The 18,399-nt window shown below is 45.9% G+C and overlaps 1 pseudogene; it reads right to left on the reverse strand.

The window, feature by feature from the left end:
- Positions 1 to 448: 448 nt before the first annotated feature.
- LOC121969758 lies at positions 449 to 16,833 on the reverse strand (annotated as a pseudogene).
- Between the last annotated feature and the right edge of the window lie 1,566 nt (positions 16,834 to 18,399).

Here is an 18,399-nt window from a genome sequence, read left to right on the forward strand (position 1 = left end):
AGGACAATCAGTTATATGCTAAGTATCCTAGCATAAGAGCGACGCACTAAGTCCCTCAAGCTCAGTCAGTACTAGGGTCGGTCGTCCTTATAATAGGACCCTTAGCGCTGGATGAGGAATCAGACTATGTTGAAAGTGATTTTTTGACTATCATCTCCCCCGCCAACTCATTTTGATTTTAAGTGTTCCATCATCCCAATTTTAACTTTAGCGCTGGATGAGGAATCAGACTATGTTGAAAGTGATTTTTTGACTATCATCTCCCCCGCCAACTCATTTTGATTTTAAGTGTTCCATCATCCCAATTTTAACTATCACGTCATAGTTAGATTCGTTTATAACCGCCTGTATCAGATATTTAAATTATTGCTTTTATCACAATGCGTCCTTAAATAAAAGAACTTTAAAAAATAGTGTCCAGGTAGCAGTTTGCAGGCAAAGCTGGGTGTAAGGAAAGGAGATCATAATTTCTCAATATTATTTTTCTTAATTAATGAATCTGGTCGTGTTATTTAATACCACATTGTCACACCAACAAACGAAACACTTAATACAACGGTAGTGAAATAAAAGTAAAAAAAAAAAAAAAACACTGCTTCCGCTTCTGTAATCACATATTCATTTTCAAAGAAGACCATTATTGCACACGCTACAATTTGTGAAGTCCATATCGATTTAGGAAAAAAAAACAGAATTTTGGCTAAAGCTTAGCTCTGTGCTTGTATTGCTGTTCGATGATTCTGCATCCCTTGGACGGCTACCAGGCACCAGTTCTCCAAAGATCGGCATTTGGTGTGTGTTATTGACCCCATGAAAGACTTATCAAGGTTATACTAAAGTAGCACGGCTGCCAGATCTGGTACACTTGCAGATTTCGATCTCAGCCATTCTAACAAATCACCCAGAGAGATGTAAACCAGTAATATTATTGGAAGCTGACTAGTTCTTCGGCAACACTTTCAAATGAAGTAATGACTAGAAAACTGCTTCTGAAGGAGGAAGGAACCTCATCAGGAAACTTGAAAGTGACCAAATGCAAATTATGCCGAGGATTTGGAGAACGGTAAACAGCACCCCTAATGAGTTGCTTATGGTTGTCGTTTGCGATGTTAACTCAGTGCCTCTAACTGACAAAGATAGTGCCGACACTAGCTGAGCTGCTCTATTCAACTGGTGCAGCCTGTATATCTGAAATCATGAAAATAGTTATTTACTATCATAACATACCATTAGCGGATAAGAAATTCTAAGAGCAAAACAATCAGCCATTATATACTCACATGAAAAATCATGGGAATAACAGGCAATGCAGGTGATTTTTTACGAGAAGCATACTGCTCGAAAGAAAATTGTACCACCACGCCGACCAAGTATGGTGCAAGAATAGCAGAGGCTGCTGGTCCAGTCCAAGGCCAAACCAAGCCCATTGTCAGGAGAGGTATTATTAGTGGCATAGCAGATGTAACTACAGAAGTTAAAGGAAGACGTTGAATTTTCAACACGTATAATTTCTTAGGTAATTTAGCTTGAATAGGTCTCCACAGACCATCAATTAACATAACAAAGATTGCAACTCCACTGTAGAAAAGAGCTTCTGTGAAGAATAATATGAGGAAATCTGTACATAGAAAACAAAATTAATACGAAAATTCAAAATATGAGCAAGAATGAACGGAAACTACAATGTGGAAATTTATCCTCCTGTCTAAGGCAACAATTATATAACATTTGCCTTGCAACAGCCCAGGATCCAGAGAACCAGACAAGTACACTGAACAAATGGATGTTACATAATATCAAACAAGCAATAATGCCCAGACTATTATTGCTTATGTGATTCTTGGTGTTATAAAATATTCACTAATAAGTTGTATAACATAAAATAGTTGATCTTTCTTCTTGATACAAGTTTTCTTTAGTCAAAATGCAGAGCGAGCAATCTTGTTTCTTTACAAAAAAAAAAAAAAAACCAATGCATAAATACATTTGAGTAAGAAAGAATATGTGCGGTATATACCACAGATCCAAGCTCTAGGATTCACTACAAACTGTTTGGTGTTGCAAGTATGAAAGAAATGATATATGGTTTAGTGCACAGTACAACAATATTCAAGTTTTATCCCACTAGATGAAATTGGCTATATGAATTCTTCTATCCCATTCGACTCTATCCCTTATTATATCATTATTTATATTTAAATAAATTTTATTTTATTCTATTGTTGCTAGCTTTTTTTTATCTTCCTCTTTCTCGTTTGATATGCACATTTATCATAGTTTCATATCGTCTAACTCTGTTTCATCTTAAACGTGTCTCCCGAAGTTTTCCTCAATAAGTGTAACCCCGATTTTCCCTCTAATATTTTCATTTTTATGATGTACATCCATATGTCCACCTTAACATCCTTATCTTTGTAAAACTTTCTTTTTTCCTAAAAGTCTTAAAAGTACTTTACAATTACACAGAACACTAGACGCTCTCCTCCATTTAAATTATCCTGCTTGTATTTTATGTAAGACATCTCTCAATCCCTCCATCCTTTTGCAAAAATGATCCTAAATACTTAAAACTTTAAGTTAACAACTCAACATCTCCTATATTAACAATTGTCTAATTACATCTAATATTGCTAAACTTAAATTCGATATATTATGTCTTTACTCTATTAAGCCTAAAACATTTCGCTTCTAACGTTTCTCGCCCAAATTCGAGTTTAGCATTTACTCCTTCATGTGTCTCATCTATCAAAAAATATCATCTGCAAACAATATGCACTACGATACCATATCTGATTCATATTATCAAGAGGCCAAAATAACTTGACTACGTGCCAGCAAAAAAATGTTCATTTTCTGGGCTTGGCAAGCAAAGGTAACAGATTCACCGCTAATCAAGCGCTTGCCCCAGATTTGGCAGGATATCCAAGCAGGCAGCACCGCACAGCAGGGCGCCACGCTGTTGGGCTCCTAGTTCAAGCAGGAGCTGCGGCAGCATACAATTTCTTCAAGCCCCAGAGCAGCAACAAGAGTGGTCATCGGTGGTATGGAAGGCATTCATCATGCCAAAGCATTGTTTTGTGCTTTGGTGGTTTGCGCACAGCAGGATTCACACGAAGGACAGATTGCCCTATGTAGCTTGCTGCCCACTTTGCCAATGAGCAAATGAGACCTCCGAGCATCTTTTCTTCAGATGCAACATCATTATACCTCTATAGACTACGGTCAAGTGCTAGCTGCGCATAGATCACCAGTTCGGCTCAGGGTCGCATTGTTGGACATTTGCTGCACCAAGTTCCAAAGGGATAGCATACTCAACAAAGCCCGCACACTAGGCATGTCTTGCACGGTGTACTTGATATGGCAAACCCGCAATAGATGTCAATTTGATGGTGATGTGCCAAATATTGACAAGGTGTTTAGAAAGGTTCAAATGCATGTCTTTTGATTTCTGAGTAGTTTCCACGTAAGCTCATGAGCTTCTATTAATACAATTTACCTTCATCAAAAAGAGGAAAATGTTCATTATACTATAGGCTAGGTAGTATCCTTGATACAATAACAACCAAGTCTTATCCCAATAGGTGGGGTCGTCTATATAGATCCTTCTACACCTATCCCCTACTATATCATCTGATCCGGCGATAAGGACAGGGACCCCCATTTAAGGGAAGTCAACGTCATGTGGAAGTCAAAGGGTCGAACGGCCGACCGGAGAAGGGGAGACCGGTCGGCCGAACGGGGTCTCATCGGAGTCAAATGCACCCGGCGAGGAGTCAGGATTCCGACGCTCATGTTGAACAGGGTCGTATGGCCGAGCGGGTGGCCCGCTCAGCCGAAGGCATAAAATATCAATACTACGAACAGTCCACAGAGCACACTACCGGGAATCTCCCGAGCGGACCAGCACGTACGGCCGGCCAGACGTGGGGGGACTTCCGACCGGCCGGGCACTCGGCAGGGAGTAGAAAGAGAAAAGGACAAGGGAACATCTTCTGACAGCGGGTATGTTTGATGAGTAGGCCATACACAGGCTCTTATGACAGAGGGATCCGTTGTCCCATCAGAGACGCGCTCGGACTGTAGCAGTATGGTGTCAGGTAAGCTTGTCTGACAAGCTCATGCTGAGGTATGGGCTAAGGACACGTACTCGCCTCGGTATGTGTGCGTGAGCCTCTTCGCAGCTCTATATAAAGGGCCTCACACTTCATTGGAGGTACGCATTCTACGATATTCGGAGCCACTTCTTTGTTGTCCACTTGCCTGACTTGAGCGTCGGAGGGTCGTCGCCGGGAACCACCTCCCGGCCCGACTTCTTTGCAGGTTCGCCGGAGATCTACGTCAGCAACGCGGAGAGCGCCACGTGCCCAGCGTCCGTTGGTTCAGCGTTCGGACAGGATCAATTTGGCGCCGTCTGTGGGAACGCTCCTACATCCGATCGGAAGCAATGGACGGTGGGCGACCGCACTTCGGTGATGCTCTCCACGAGGAGCTCGGCCTCGATCGACACAAGAGCCGCTAAGCTTGTGGAACAAGGCAAGTCATGGCCGGCGGATTGAGCAACAGCGACATCGGCATCGAGGCGGCAAGCACCTCGGGACACGGTTCCGTTTCGGGGCCTATTCCGCACGCCTCCGAGCCGCAGCGATTAATCGTGATCGAGGATCTTCGTGGACGAAGTGTCGTCTGGGACAACGAAAAGCGCAAGGCCCGGACGGAAACCTCCCGGCGGATCAGCCGTCGGTTTGGAAGCCATCTTGGGACCTCTGCAAAGCACTATGTGCCCCCGGCGATCGGTGAATACAATGGAACCACCGACCCGGACGATCATTTGGGTAAGTTTGACAACGCGGCTACCCTTCATCAATACACAGATGGAGTGAAGTGTCGAGTTTTTCTAACCACCCTCTCGGGATCGGCTCAACGATGATTTCGGAGACTGCCGGACGGATCCATCGCAAGTTTCAAAGACTTCCGCACGGCCTTCCTCCACCATTTTGCATGCAGTCGGCGCTACCAGAAGACTAGCGTCACCTTATTCGCCATCAAGCAAGAGCCCAGAGAGTCGCTCAGAGCTTATATCCAGCGATTCAACTAGGTGGCCATGGACATTCCAACGGCCACCTCCGAGACAATGATGAACGCATTTACGCAAGGCCTCGTGGACGGGGACTTCTTCCACTCGCTCATTAGGAAGCCGCCCCGAGACTATGACCATATGCTGCACCGGGCCAACGAATACATCAATGTGGAGGAAACTCAAGCGGCAGAAGAAAAGTCATGATGGCCGGCCTGCCGGCGGAAGCTGTTACTCGCCAGAGCCGCGGAGGACCATGGTGAAGCGGCTCGCCAATGACATCAAGATCCCGCCATTCGAAGTATACTAGCGAGCTGAGCCTAAAAAGAAGGTATGGACCCCAATGTTTTGCTTATTTCACCGGACTGACACTCATAATACAAGAGATTCCCTTGATTGCCCACCCGTGCCACGGGGTGGCCATCGCCGATCGCCATCATCCGACAGGACAGCGCCCTCGTGAAACCGATCGGACGATATCGGCAGTGCGAGCGGACTCCGGCGCACCTTACTCGAGGCGTGAGGATAATCCCAGGTCAAGGGAGCATCTAGGTCATCGCTGGGAAGAAGAAAATAAGCAACACTTCCGAGGCGAAATCAACATTATTCTGGCGGGCGGCCGGGCGACTCCAGCGAGCAAGGAAGGCGGCGTTAGGCGACGGATCCATGCGATCGGATGTAGCCAAGCAGGCGGCGGTCCGAAATCGACGGGCCGGGGACTTGGAGAGTCGAGTGCCACGTGACGGCTCTCCTCGTAAGCGGTAATAGCCAACTATACTATTCACCGCGTTTTCGTTGATACAGGAAGCTCGGTCAATATTATATTCAAAAAGGCCTTCGACCAACTACAAATTGATCGAGCCGAGCTGCTGCCCATGACAACCCCCCTCTACGGGTTTACGGGTAATGAAGTTATGCCGGTCGGACAGGTCCGACTGGCTATTTCCCTGAGAGAGGAGCCGCTCAGAAGGACGCGGACTGCAAACTTCGTCATGGTTGACTCTCCTTCAGCATATAACGTCATTTTGGGGTGACCAGCGCTCAGCGAGTTCCGAGCGGCCATCTCCACCTTCTACTAGAAAATCAAGTTCCCGGTGGAGGATAAAGTGGGAGAAGTACCGGGAGACCAGCTGGCGGCTCGGCGATGTTACGTCGAGATGGTCCGAGTTGAAGCTAATGCCGCCCGGAAGACGCCACGGATTGAGGTGAACGCTATAACCGAAAAACCACCCTCTTTGGTTTATGAAGATAAAGAGGAAGTGCAGATTCACCCAACCCGATCGGAGGCCACCACATTCATTGCGGCCGATCTGGAGGCAAGCCAGAAAGAGGAAGTGATCAAATGCCTCGAGAGAAACTGTGATGTCTTCGTCTGGTCGACGCATGAGCTGCCCGGAATTTCGCCGAGTATAGCGCAGCACGAGCTCCACGTCCGACCGGACTCTCGGTCGGTGAAGCAAAAGAAGAGGGACTTCAGTGCCGAACAAAATGCCATCATCCGGGCGGAGGTCGAGAGGCTCCTGGAGGCCGGCCACATACGCGAGGTCCAGTTCCCGAGTTGGCTGGCGAACGTGGTACTAGTCTCCAAGCCGGGTAACAAGTGGAGAGTGTGCATCGATTTCCGGGATCTCAACAAAGCGTGCCCGAAGGATTTTTATCCTCTGTCCCGGATCGATCAACTGGTGGACTCCACAGCCGACTGCGAGTTGATATGCATGCTCGACGCTTATCAGGGCTACCATCAAGTGTCGCTCGCCCGAGAAGATCAAAAGAAGGTTAGCTTCGTTACAGCTGATGGCACATATTGCTACAATGTGATGTCGTTCGGACTGAAGAACGCAGGGGCAACCTACCAACGCTTGATGAATAAAGTGTTCAAGGAGCAGATCGGACGAAATCTGGAAATGTACATGGATGATATTCGCATCAAGTCCGTCCGAGCGGCCGATCTCGTGAAAGACATGGAGGAGACTTTCCGAACGCTGAGAGAATTAAGCTGAACCCTCAGAAGTGTCTGTTCGGAGCAAAAGGCGGGCGTTTCTTGGGCTACATAGTGACCGAGCGGGGCATCGAGGCAAATCCCAGCAAGGTGAAAGCATTACAAGATATGCCGCCCCCAAGAAATCTGAGGGAAGTACAGCGCTTGACCGGTCGGATAACAGCATTGTCCAGATTCATCTCGAAGACGGCCGATCGGAGTCTCCCGTTTTTTAAAATCTTGCGCAATGCTACCAAGTTCCATTGGGATGAAGAATGCGATCGGGCGTTTGAAGAACTGAAGACATATCTTAATTCTCTGCCTGTGCTAGCCAAGCCAACTGTGGGTGAGCCACTCTGTATTTACTTATCTTCGACCGAGCAAGCAGTGGGCTCGGCATTAGTGAGGGCGAGCGGAGAAGAACCCGTGTATTTCTTAAAGATGTTGAATCTCGCTACACCGGGCTGGCTTTTGCTTTGGTCCTCGCCGCTCAGCGCCTCGTCCCTATTTCTTGGCTCATACTATCATCGTCAGGACGAATAGCCCATTGGGAAGAGTGTTGTTAAATCCGAAGCGTCCGGCTCATCAAATGGACCACGGAGTTGAGCGACGACATTCAATATCAACCCGTTTGGCGATAAAGCGCGATCCTTGGCGATTTTGTCACGCGTGCAAAAGCGAGCCCGGCTATGTGGAAAATATTTGTGGATGGATCGTCCACTCGACTAGGCGTGATATTACTCTCTCCGCAAGAAGAAAGGATGCATTTATCCGTAATTTGGATTCTGTCTGAACAACGGAATACGGCTCTTATAAGCGGCCTGTGACATGTTGGGGCGGTCGGGTGTGTGCGCATTCAGATTCTCGGCTCTCCGCACTTTTGAGATTAACAACGCTCGGCTCAAACTCTACGCTGAAGCCTTCGAAAAGCTCAAGGCCAACTTCAGAGAAGTCATTATCCAGAAAATACCACGAGCGGAAAACCAGGCAGCGGATGAATTAGCCAAACTCGCAAGTTCAATAACGTCGGTCGTCATCCAGCAGTCAATTGAACAAGTATCTTTGGTGACACACGTCGACCGGATGGAGGGCCTCGCGTTTCCGAGCGATTGGAGGACAGCCATCATAGAGTTTCTTCGATCGGGGGCTACACCATCCGATCGGGAGGCTGCCCAACTATTAAGAAGGAGAGCCGGTCGGTTCACACTCATTGGAGACCAACTCTACAAGAAGGCCTTCTCCCGCCCGCTTTTGAAATGCGTGAGCTCGGAAGACGCGGCGTACATCCTCCAAGAAGTACATCAAGGATCGTGCGGGGGGCATCCGGGCGGACGATCGCTGGCTAAGAAGATCCTGTTGGCCGGATACTTTTGGCCAACCCTGCAAGTAGACGCCGCTCGGACCGTCGCGACGTGCCTTTCCTGTCAGAAGTATCACAACTTCTCCCACCGACCGGCGGAGGAAATGAAAGCAGCTACCGTGTCTTGTCCGTTCGACCAATGGGGAATGAATATTGTGGGTCCGTTTCCTATGGCGACCGGACAGCGGAAGTTTCTACTAGTGGCGGTCGACTATTTTTCCAAATGGGTGGAGGCCGAGCCACTAGCCAAGATCACCGAGCAGATGGTCAAGAAGTTTATCTGGCAGCATATAATCTGTCGGTTCGGCATCCCTCGCCGGCTCGTATCTGATAACGGACAACAGTTCGTTGGGAAGCAGCTCAAAGAATGGTGCGAAAGTTATGACATCGAGCAACACTTTACTTCCGTGGCGTATCTCCAAAGCAACGGCTAAGCAGAAGTAACCAATCGGGAGATTCTTCGCATTCTTCGGGCTCGGCTTGATCACATGGGAGGGAGCTGGGTGGACGAGCTGTCAAGCGTCTTATGGGCCATCCGCACAACCCCAAAGGAAGGAACGGGCGTCACGCCATTTCATTTGGTATACAGCGGTGAAGCAGTTATCCCAATTGAAGTCGGCGTTGAGTCCGTCCGAATCCAGAATTATGATGATGATAACGCCGAGCGGAGGAACATGGAGTTGGACTTGATCGATGAAGACCGAGACAAGGTGGCCATCCGGCTGATGGCGTACCGACAGCGGATGAAGCAAAACTACAACCGGCGCGTAATCCCCAGAGCATTCCAAGTGGGCGACCTTATGCGGAAGAAAGTAAAGCGACGGCGTCGTCAGAGGCTCCTTGGGTGAGCCCAAAGTCATCGAAAGCTCCGCTCGGTGCTTATTATTGGAGGATGAAGACGGATGCTAGATCGACCACGTGAGTCGAATCATCTCGGCATCGAGGATGAGAGGTCTGTTGATGTAAGTTCATATGTTTGGTCGCCTATGTCCTTGTAATGCGGAAGCAAAATGTTTAAATGATGGCAAATAAGCTTCAGCGGTGTCAAAGTTATAAAGATCGTCCGAGCGAGCGTTAAATATCGAGTCGAGGCGACTATAAACCCTCCGAGCGGAAGACCGTCGAGCTCAGGCGTTAAATGTCGAGTCGGCCTATAAACCCTCTGAGCGGAAGACCGTCGAACTCCGACGTTAAAAATCGAGAGTCGAGCCGGCAACTATAAACCCTCCGAGCGGAAGACCGTCGAGCTCCGACGTTAAAAATCAAGTTGCGTTGGCTAAGACAATAAAGTCGACTGATGAGTCGTCTCGCCGAGCGGCCAGGTAACCAAAGGTACTTGGCGAACAGCTAGCGTAAATTTCAGTTGCGAAAAAGTATACATTCATCCGAGCAGACTATCCACGCGAAATACTTTGTCAAAACCCCTTTCGAACACAAGAAAGGTGGGATGAGGGGAGAATTACGAGGAGAAGCAGGCGAACATAAACGGTAGTTTGCGAGCCGAGCGGACAACACGCATATGGATTAGCAAAGGAAAAGGCATAGCATTATAGAAAATAAGGCCGAACGGCCAAATTACAAAAAGTGATAGTTTTTTAGCCGGGCGGCTGGATTACATATAAACTACTCCAAATAATCATAAAGCGTCGTCGGGATGTCGTTGAGAAGTGTCGCCTGGTCCTTAGCCGGGATGATGGCGGACTCGGGAAGTTGCCCCTTGGACTTCAAGTATTCCGTCGTGGCATTCATGGCAAGCTCGAAGGCCAGGTACATCCGCTCGTAGACCTTCTCCGAAAATTAGGCCGAACGGATGTATTTCTGTTGCAGGGCAGCGACCCGGCTTGGTTCGGCCTCCTGGTATTCTTTAAAGGCCGCTCGAGAAGCATCGGCGGCTGCCTTGTGTTCTTGTAAAGCAGCCTCGAGCTTTGCCACCTCGTCCGTTCGGGCAACCTTCTCGTTGGCCAGTTGGTCCATCAGCTCTTTAACCTTCTCCTCCAAGCCCCGAGCCTCTACATTCTTCTTCTCTAGGTCGGAGATAGCCGTGTTCTTCCGCTCGGTCGCCAGGCTTATCTTGCGATCTAAAGATTTATTCACACGCTCGAGCTCGGCCAAAGTGTGGGCCTGATCGGCCGTCTTCTTCCGCTCGGCCTCCAGTAAATCTTGGGTCTTTTTGAGCTCCTTCTGAAGATCGGCATATGAAGGGCCCTGGGAGGGAGCGCCGCCCGAGCTCCGTAGCCTTTTGAGCTCCTCATCCACCATAGCGAGCCGGTTGGAGACAGCAATCTCCTCCACCCATCTCTGACAAAAGAAAAATTGTTAGTAGCCGATCGGAAAGAATGTGAAAAGGACTTAAGAAAATGCACTTACCCCTGTGGCCTGTTGCATATGGCTATTGGCCAAGTTGCTGAGTGGGATCATCGCCACCTGCGCCCGAGCGTCGGCCCACATTTCGGCTAAGGGCCCCTTCATTGTGATCATATGCTCGGGCGCGGTTGGTCGATCGGCCTCGGGCAGCAATTCTTCGGTCGGGAGGTGAAGTGAGACTCGGATGGTGCGGCGCCGACCGGGGGTCGTCTGGGCAGATGCCGGGGAAGGATCGGAGGCCGACGCAGAAAATTGGGATAAAAGCGCTGACCGATGGACTTTGCGGGGAGCAGGTGGAAGGGTGCTGATCGAAACGGCCTCAAGGGGGTCCGCAGACGCGTCTAGTTGAGAAGGCGTCCGATCGGAAGAAACCATCTCCACCTCTGGTGCTTTGCCTCGAGAAGCGGCGGTGGCCCGCTCGGACGGATGGACCGCAGATGTAGCTGAGCGGAGTGGTGTTTCAGCCCGGCGTCTTTTCTGTCGGAGGGGGCACTCTTCCTCTTGCGCCGAGCCCTCCTCCCGAGCGGAAGGCTCTCGACTTGCAGTTACGCCAGCCGCTGGCTCTGGGAGAGAAGCCTGAGCGACCGACTCCCCAGCGTTTGTCCCGCTCTCTTCTTCATTAGAGCCAACCGGCTGGATGCCGAGCGTCTCCATTTCTTTGGCCGCCAGCCATCACCGACTCCATGACGATGTTCGCTGCAAATGAAAAAGGAAAAAATCAGTTAGCAATTAAGGCAAAGGTGCAAGTAAAATTCTTACCGAAGCCGCTCGGGAGGGGGGTTCTGATCGGACTCAGGCCGAATATGTACATAACCCCTTCTGGAAGGAATTTGTTGATGTCAAACCGCAGACCGGCAAGCATGTTGGCGGCGTGGAGACAATCCGGCCGGGTCTTGAACCTTTTGAGTTCTGGGGAGAGAGGATGGCCGACCTGCCATTGGGTTCGGAAGGGAGCCCGCTCGGGGAGGCGAATATAAAAATAGAATTCTTTCCAATGCTTATTGGAAGAAGGTAGTTTATTGAAGAAAACCAAGCCGGGCCGAGCCTGGAACATGTAAGTGCCCGGCTCGGACTGTCTAGGGTAGTAGAAATAGTAGAAAACCTCCGGTCGGAGGGGAATGTTATGGATCTTGAATAAGACGACAACGCCGCATAGGAGGCGGAAGGTATTGAGGACTAGGCTTCCGAGCGGAATGCCGAAAAAGTTGCAAACTTCTACAAAGAAGGGATGGATCGGAAATCGCAGACCGGCTGTGAACTGGTCGCGGAAAATACAAAAAGCTTCGCGCGGCGGTTTGTGCGGCCGAGCGGAGTCTGTAGGTAGGATGATTTCAAGGTTGGAGGGAAGGTCAAAACTATTAATCAGAACATCGGCGTCGCGCCGATCGAAGCGCGACTCCATGGTAGAGTACCATGGGCCGAGGGTTTGGTCTTCGGGTTGAGAGGAATGGGCCATCGTCCGAGCGGACGGAATCAAAAAAGGCAAAGAAAGGTAAAAACAAGACAGCAAATGAAACGAGGTCCCGAGGATCGAAACTCGGGAAAGAAATGCAGAGAAAGCACAAAGAACCAAAGAGAGAAGGAGAACCTTACAACGAGGAGGAGGATCGAGGGAAGAACACAGAAGATCGCCGGAATCCGGAGAGCTAGATCGCCGGAACGCTGGAGCGCGAGAAGCAGCAAGGGGCACGCGAAAGCAGAAGTGTGGCGAAGGCAGAGGAGGCGAAGGCTTTATAGGGTGGACCCCGAGCGGCCTCCACCGTTGGATCCAGGTCGCGAGAATCGGAGCACGCATCGCGCCGTTCATTTCGAACCACCTCGGTCTCGTCGCCCGCGGCGCCGCCGCCGTACGCTGACGACAGTAATGCCACGTGGCATTCCACCACGGGAGAGCATTTAATAAGCGCCTTATCGAGGCACAGAACGCGTGCTTGGCCTTAATGACGACGATTGCCGCGAATTCCGAGGAGATCCGAGGGATGGTGGCGTTGACCGAAGCCGTAGTCAGCATCTCATCGACCGAGCGGAGGATGGGTTCTTGGATGAGCCGCTCGACGAAACAATCGTCCAGTCGGACTAATCGCCTCCTTCGACTAGACTTGAAGGGCAGGCAAGTGATCCGGCGGTAAGGACAGGGACCCCCCTTTAAGGGAAGTCAACACCACGTGGAAGTCAAAGGGTCGAACGGCCGACCGGAGAAGGGGAGACCAGTCGGCCGAACGGGATCTCATCGGAGTCAAATGCACCCGGCGAGGAGTCAGGGTTCCGACGCTCATGTTGAACAGGGTCGTATGGCCGAGCGGGTGGCCCGCTCAGCCGAAGGCATAAAGTATCAATACTGCGAACAGTCCACAGAGCACACTACCGGGAATCTCCCGAGCGGACCAGCACGTACGGCAGGCCAGACGTGGGGGGACTTCCGACCGGCCGGGCACTCGGTAGGGAGTAGAAAGAGAAAAGGACAAGGGAACATTTTCTGACAGCGGGTATGTTTGATGAGTAGGCCATACGCAGGCTCTTATGACAAAGGGATCCGTTGTCCCATCAGAGACGCGCTCGGACTGTAGCAGTATGGTGTCAGGTAAGCTTGTCTGACAAACCCATGCTGAGGTATGGGCTGAGGACACGTACTCGCCTCGGTATGTGTGCGTGAGCCTCTTCGCAGCTCTATATAAAGGGTCTCACACTTCATTGGAGGTACGCATTCTACGATATTCGGAGCCACTTCTTTGTTGTCCACTTGCCTGACTTGAGCATCGGAGGGTCGTCGCCGGGAACCACCTCCCGGCCCGACTTCTTTGCAGGTTCGCCGGAGCTCTATACGGCCCGCCGGAGCTCTACGTCAGCAATGCGGAGAGCGCCACGTGCCCAGCGTCCGGTTGTTCAGCGTTCGGACAGGATCATCATCATTTATATTTAAATAAATTTTATCTTGTTTTATTGTTGCTAACCAAATCTTTTTTAGTCTACTTTTTCCTCGTTTGATATGGATATTTGTCATAGTTTTATATTGCCTAACTAGAACATCTTTGATATGTCCACAAAATTTACATGCATATGCAGTCACAAAAGAGAAATGTATCTGATACCTCCAATGCCAGATTGCAAATAAGAGGGCTGCACTAGGCCCTAAACCCTGGTTTTTATCCAAGTATACCAAAAATGATTGCAAATAAAGTCTAGATTTAACATCACAATTATACAAGAAAGTCTACCTGTAAATAAAGAGTCTTCAAAAAAGGTAGAAAGTATCTTTCGCAAGTAAAACAAGGGGAATGTAAGAAGGCTACCAATACAGTCGGTGCAGCAAACCAAAGAATTTTATATCTTCCCTCCCTTGAAATAGTTTCAACCTCATTTCCAAGGTAATGGTAGCCATGGAATGATATAAACCCAGGTTTTCCATCAGATCTCCCAGAAAAATCAGACAAACTGCTTTTTGAGGAGTTTTCATCATAAAACAAGTCAAACTTCTCTAGCTCTATATTAGCTTCAACCTCAGTAGAGGATGATGGGGCTTCAAAAGTAGCAAGACAAGTTAGCCACCTGCTCAGAAGCTGATTCTTCAGTTTGAAATACCTATAGGAAGTCTGTGCTGATAGTCCTGATAATTACATACACATGTACACATCAAGAATCAAAAAAGACAGAGCAAAAATATATGCTAATATTAGAAGAAAAGACACCTTTCACTCCATGCACGCTATTCTTATAGGTCTTTTGATCAGTACATCTAAATGGAGCTGACTGAAAAAGGATAATAATTATGAAAATATAACTATAGTTAAAGAATATAGAATGTACTCGAAAAGGATCGAGTTGATGAAAAGCTACTATATTACTGTGCAGAAGCAACAATATTCAAACCCAATAATAGTACAAAGATAGTTATGTAGCAGTTAGGAAAAGATTGACTTATACCATCCAGTACCAGTGATTCATTAGGATTGGGTGACCACACTTACTGATCAATCCCAGGCTTGGTTAAACTTAGTTGACATCATTAGCATTTGACTTCAATAGTATTCGAAAGAAAATAAGTTGCAGCAGATAAATGATGACAGTGTGAAATTGTATTTTAAAGGCAAACAATGTGATAGAGAGATATCATGGAAATGTTTAATAATCAGAAAAAATAATATCTCGTGAATTGCATAAATAAGCTTCAGATCTATAGTTCTAAATTTCGTTCGTGTCACCCAATATGAGGCAAGATAAATTGTTCAAAACACTGTCAACACCTTGACACAAGCAGATGACAAGTTCCAAGGCTCTGACAATTGAAAAAATTAGAGGGGGAGGAGGGCAATGAGAATGAGGTTTCAAATTGTAGCATGTCATAGCTACAAAACTGAGTTTCATATCAATATTTGCCCAAGGGCCCACAGAGGTAGGATCCTCCTAGCAAAAACTAGAGAGGGTGACTCATTTGGAAGGGAAATGTGCCAACACCTTAGTTGATGTAGATTTCTTTACAGCTTAGCATGTGTGCATGCGGACCTATGGTCAAGTGCTTGTTAAGTAATGGAACAACTATGTGTTGGGATCTTATCAGATGGGTAGGAAGGAAACTTCCTATTCATAATTGCTAAGTATGTATGAGGCACCTCCCTTGATGAAAGGATGGCTCCGCCCTTCAAAGTCAAGGTCCATTTGAAAAAATACTCCTGTGCATCTCAGTGCCTTCGTTGCATCTAAATAAACTCACCTCAACTACCAAAGGTTCCTAGTTATGTCCCATAGCAATCCTTTTAAAAACAAATGGCATGCTGCCAATATCAGTGCTTAATGTGTTTAGATTGTTTCGATAGCATCATAGTTAAATGAGCAATTTTACATGATTATTTCAAACACACATTGATTCATAATTTTTTTATATTTCTGGTCTCCAAAAAAATAGCATTTTCTGGTTCTTGCTGCCTAAGAACTACTTGTTATAATACTTTCATCGAGTCGAATAGTGCCTTTATTGTCTTTCTGAGAATTCTCGCCCTTATTGTTTCTTCTGATTATGGTACTATTAATTTCAAATTAGTTTATCATAACAGACCTATGTTTACATTGAACTTTTTGTGCACCAATGAAAAGTGACAGAATATTTAAATATATTGGAAAAACCAATACAATCTCTTGTTCAAGTGCTTGGTATATTTAATATCATTATTGAGATGCTCTTGAATGATATGATTCACTTGATACTGCCTTTACATAACATAAACCATAGTCCTTGCTTCACATCATTGATAATAAAATTACCCATCTCAACTTTTTTCAAGAATGTTAGATGACCCCAAATAGTTGGGACTCATGCTCGTTGCCATAATGTTTGACTATCTGATATTGATAATGGACATAACATAGACATGGGATTGTTCAGAGTGTTTAATTTTATGGCAACAAGATTCTGGACAATGCAACATCACAACGTAAACTACTGTTTTTCAGTCTTGTGATATCTAGAGCTAGAAAATCATTACTAGAGCAAAACCGCAACTTCCTGCATACGAGGATGCCAACTCTGGACGATATTAGAAAGAACTAACTTCCTTTTGCTGACAAAACCGACGATATTAGAAAGAACTAACTTCCTTTTGCTGACAAAACCAACCTGCCGATAGAGCCCAACTGAATGTACAGCATAGCTCATAAACAATTAGGAAAATTTCTAACCTCGGACTCAACTTTTCTTCGACGATAGTTCTTCCGGCGATCAATTATCAATTACAGCGGTACATAATTGTACCCTCATATCCTTCCGTTTATTTTGGGTTTTAGCGAACGGTTAAATAGGCAATTCGATAAACTAGGTCATCGTTCATTGTGAATCAAGATCGATTCGGCAAGATATATCCGAATTAATTTGCAGATGAAAGGGACAAGAGCAAGAAACAGAACGAAGGAAGAGCCGAAAAACACAATCACTACTTGCCTCGAGCTTCCACGGGAGGAAGGTGGAAGCAGCAGGTGGGAAAGCGGAGGGCGTGGAGAGAGAAGACCAGCGGAAGGATGAGGACGACGACGGAGCCGACCCAAACGAAAGCGTCATCGTCATCGTCATCAAACACATTCGTCGAAAACGAAGACTTTGGTGTTAGAACCCGCACGCCTCTGTGGCTGGAGGTAACATCAATTTTGGCGTCGTCGATACACTATGGTGTTAATGTTTTTCAAATAAGGTGAATTTTTGGATCATTTTATCTCGATTCATAATATTTTATTAAAAGTCATTTTCAGAATCCAATTCATATATCTGTGTGGCATAATCATATTATTATGCGAGTATCAAATGATAAGTATCAAATAAACGATCTTATTCGTCCTTATGGCTTTCTAAAAGATAAATACTTGCTCCCGCGGAAAACAGTGTAAAGGTCGAACTCTAGCCCTAATCATAAACCTAAAAATTCCAAGTCAGATCAGTCACCTGTCATTAAATACTCATATATTACACATAATTATTATTTAATTAAAATGAATAATCATTTATAAATTGCTCCATAGTCTATATTAATACACATGTTTAAGTTTATTTAATAAAATAACTCAATCAAATCAAACTAAGTTCAAAATGAACCCAGTATTAAAATGATTATTCAAACCTAATTTGATTTTTTTATGAGTTTGAGTTTGATTTCAATCTTGATTCGAGTTTAGTTCATTTAGATATTATTTAACTCTCATTTTAAATTTGTTTGATTGTTTGAAAATTTTATTATTTTAAACTTATTTGATTGATTATTAAATTGATAATATAAATTTATTTATTTATTTAAAAGTTTTTTTATTATCCATATTAATAAAAGTTTATTGATGAATATGATTTATAAATTTTATTCATAAATAGTTGACAATTCCTATTTATAAATATTAACAAGCTGAATGCAGGTATTATATGTTCAAGCTTGTTCATTTAGTCTAATTCATTATTCAAATTTATTTATTTAATTTTATAGGTATTATACTAATATAAATATGCTTTTATAAGTGTAATACCAACTTCCTCATAGTTCTTTAATATATTAGTCTTTATAAGTGGAATACCATGAGGTCTAGGGTTCGAATCTCGGTAAAATCGAGGTAAATACCTCCCTTATGTGCTAGTCATTATTCCAAAGGCTAGTAGTCGTCCGTTATTTACCTCCTCCGTATTGGTCTTGGGACGAGTTAGCGGGGGTGCTGGGGGTGAGCGTATTCGTCTTTTACCACCATTTAATACATTAGTCAATACAAGTTGAGGATAGTAAATTTAAACTATTCAAAAAGAGAGCTAATAAAAATCTTCAGATAAAAAATCTAGTCCACACAATAAAAAGCTAAACTTGAGTCTGACTCAATAAGACCTGAGTGGAAGTCAAAATAAATTAGTTAGAAGGATTGCATCACATGTATTGCAAGTGACTAAGAATTGCGTCAAGTGTCCCACAAAGAATAAATACAATCATGGTCAGTACTCCAATCAAATGACTATAGCTATGGTCCAATAATATTGGAAGACCAAGGGATGTATACTTCTTGAGTCGAGTATCTCTTGAAGAGCAATATAATCCTGGTCAGCACTCTAATCAGACGACCATAGCTTTGGCTTATTGAGATTTAAAGATTAAAGGATGTATACTTTTTGAG

This window comes from Zingiber officinale, chromosome 4A (genome assembly GCF_018446385.1).
Source record: "Zingiber officinale cultivar Zhangliang chromosome 4A, Zo_v1.1, whole genome shotgun sequence".
In the NCBI taxonomy this organism is placed as follows: Eukaryota; Viridiplantae; Streptophyta; class Magnoliopsida; order Zingiberales; family Zingiberaceae; genus Zingiber; species Zingiber officinale.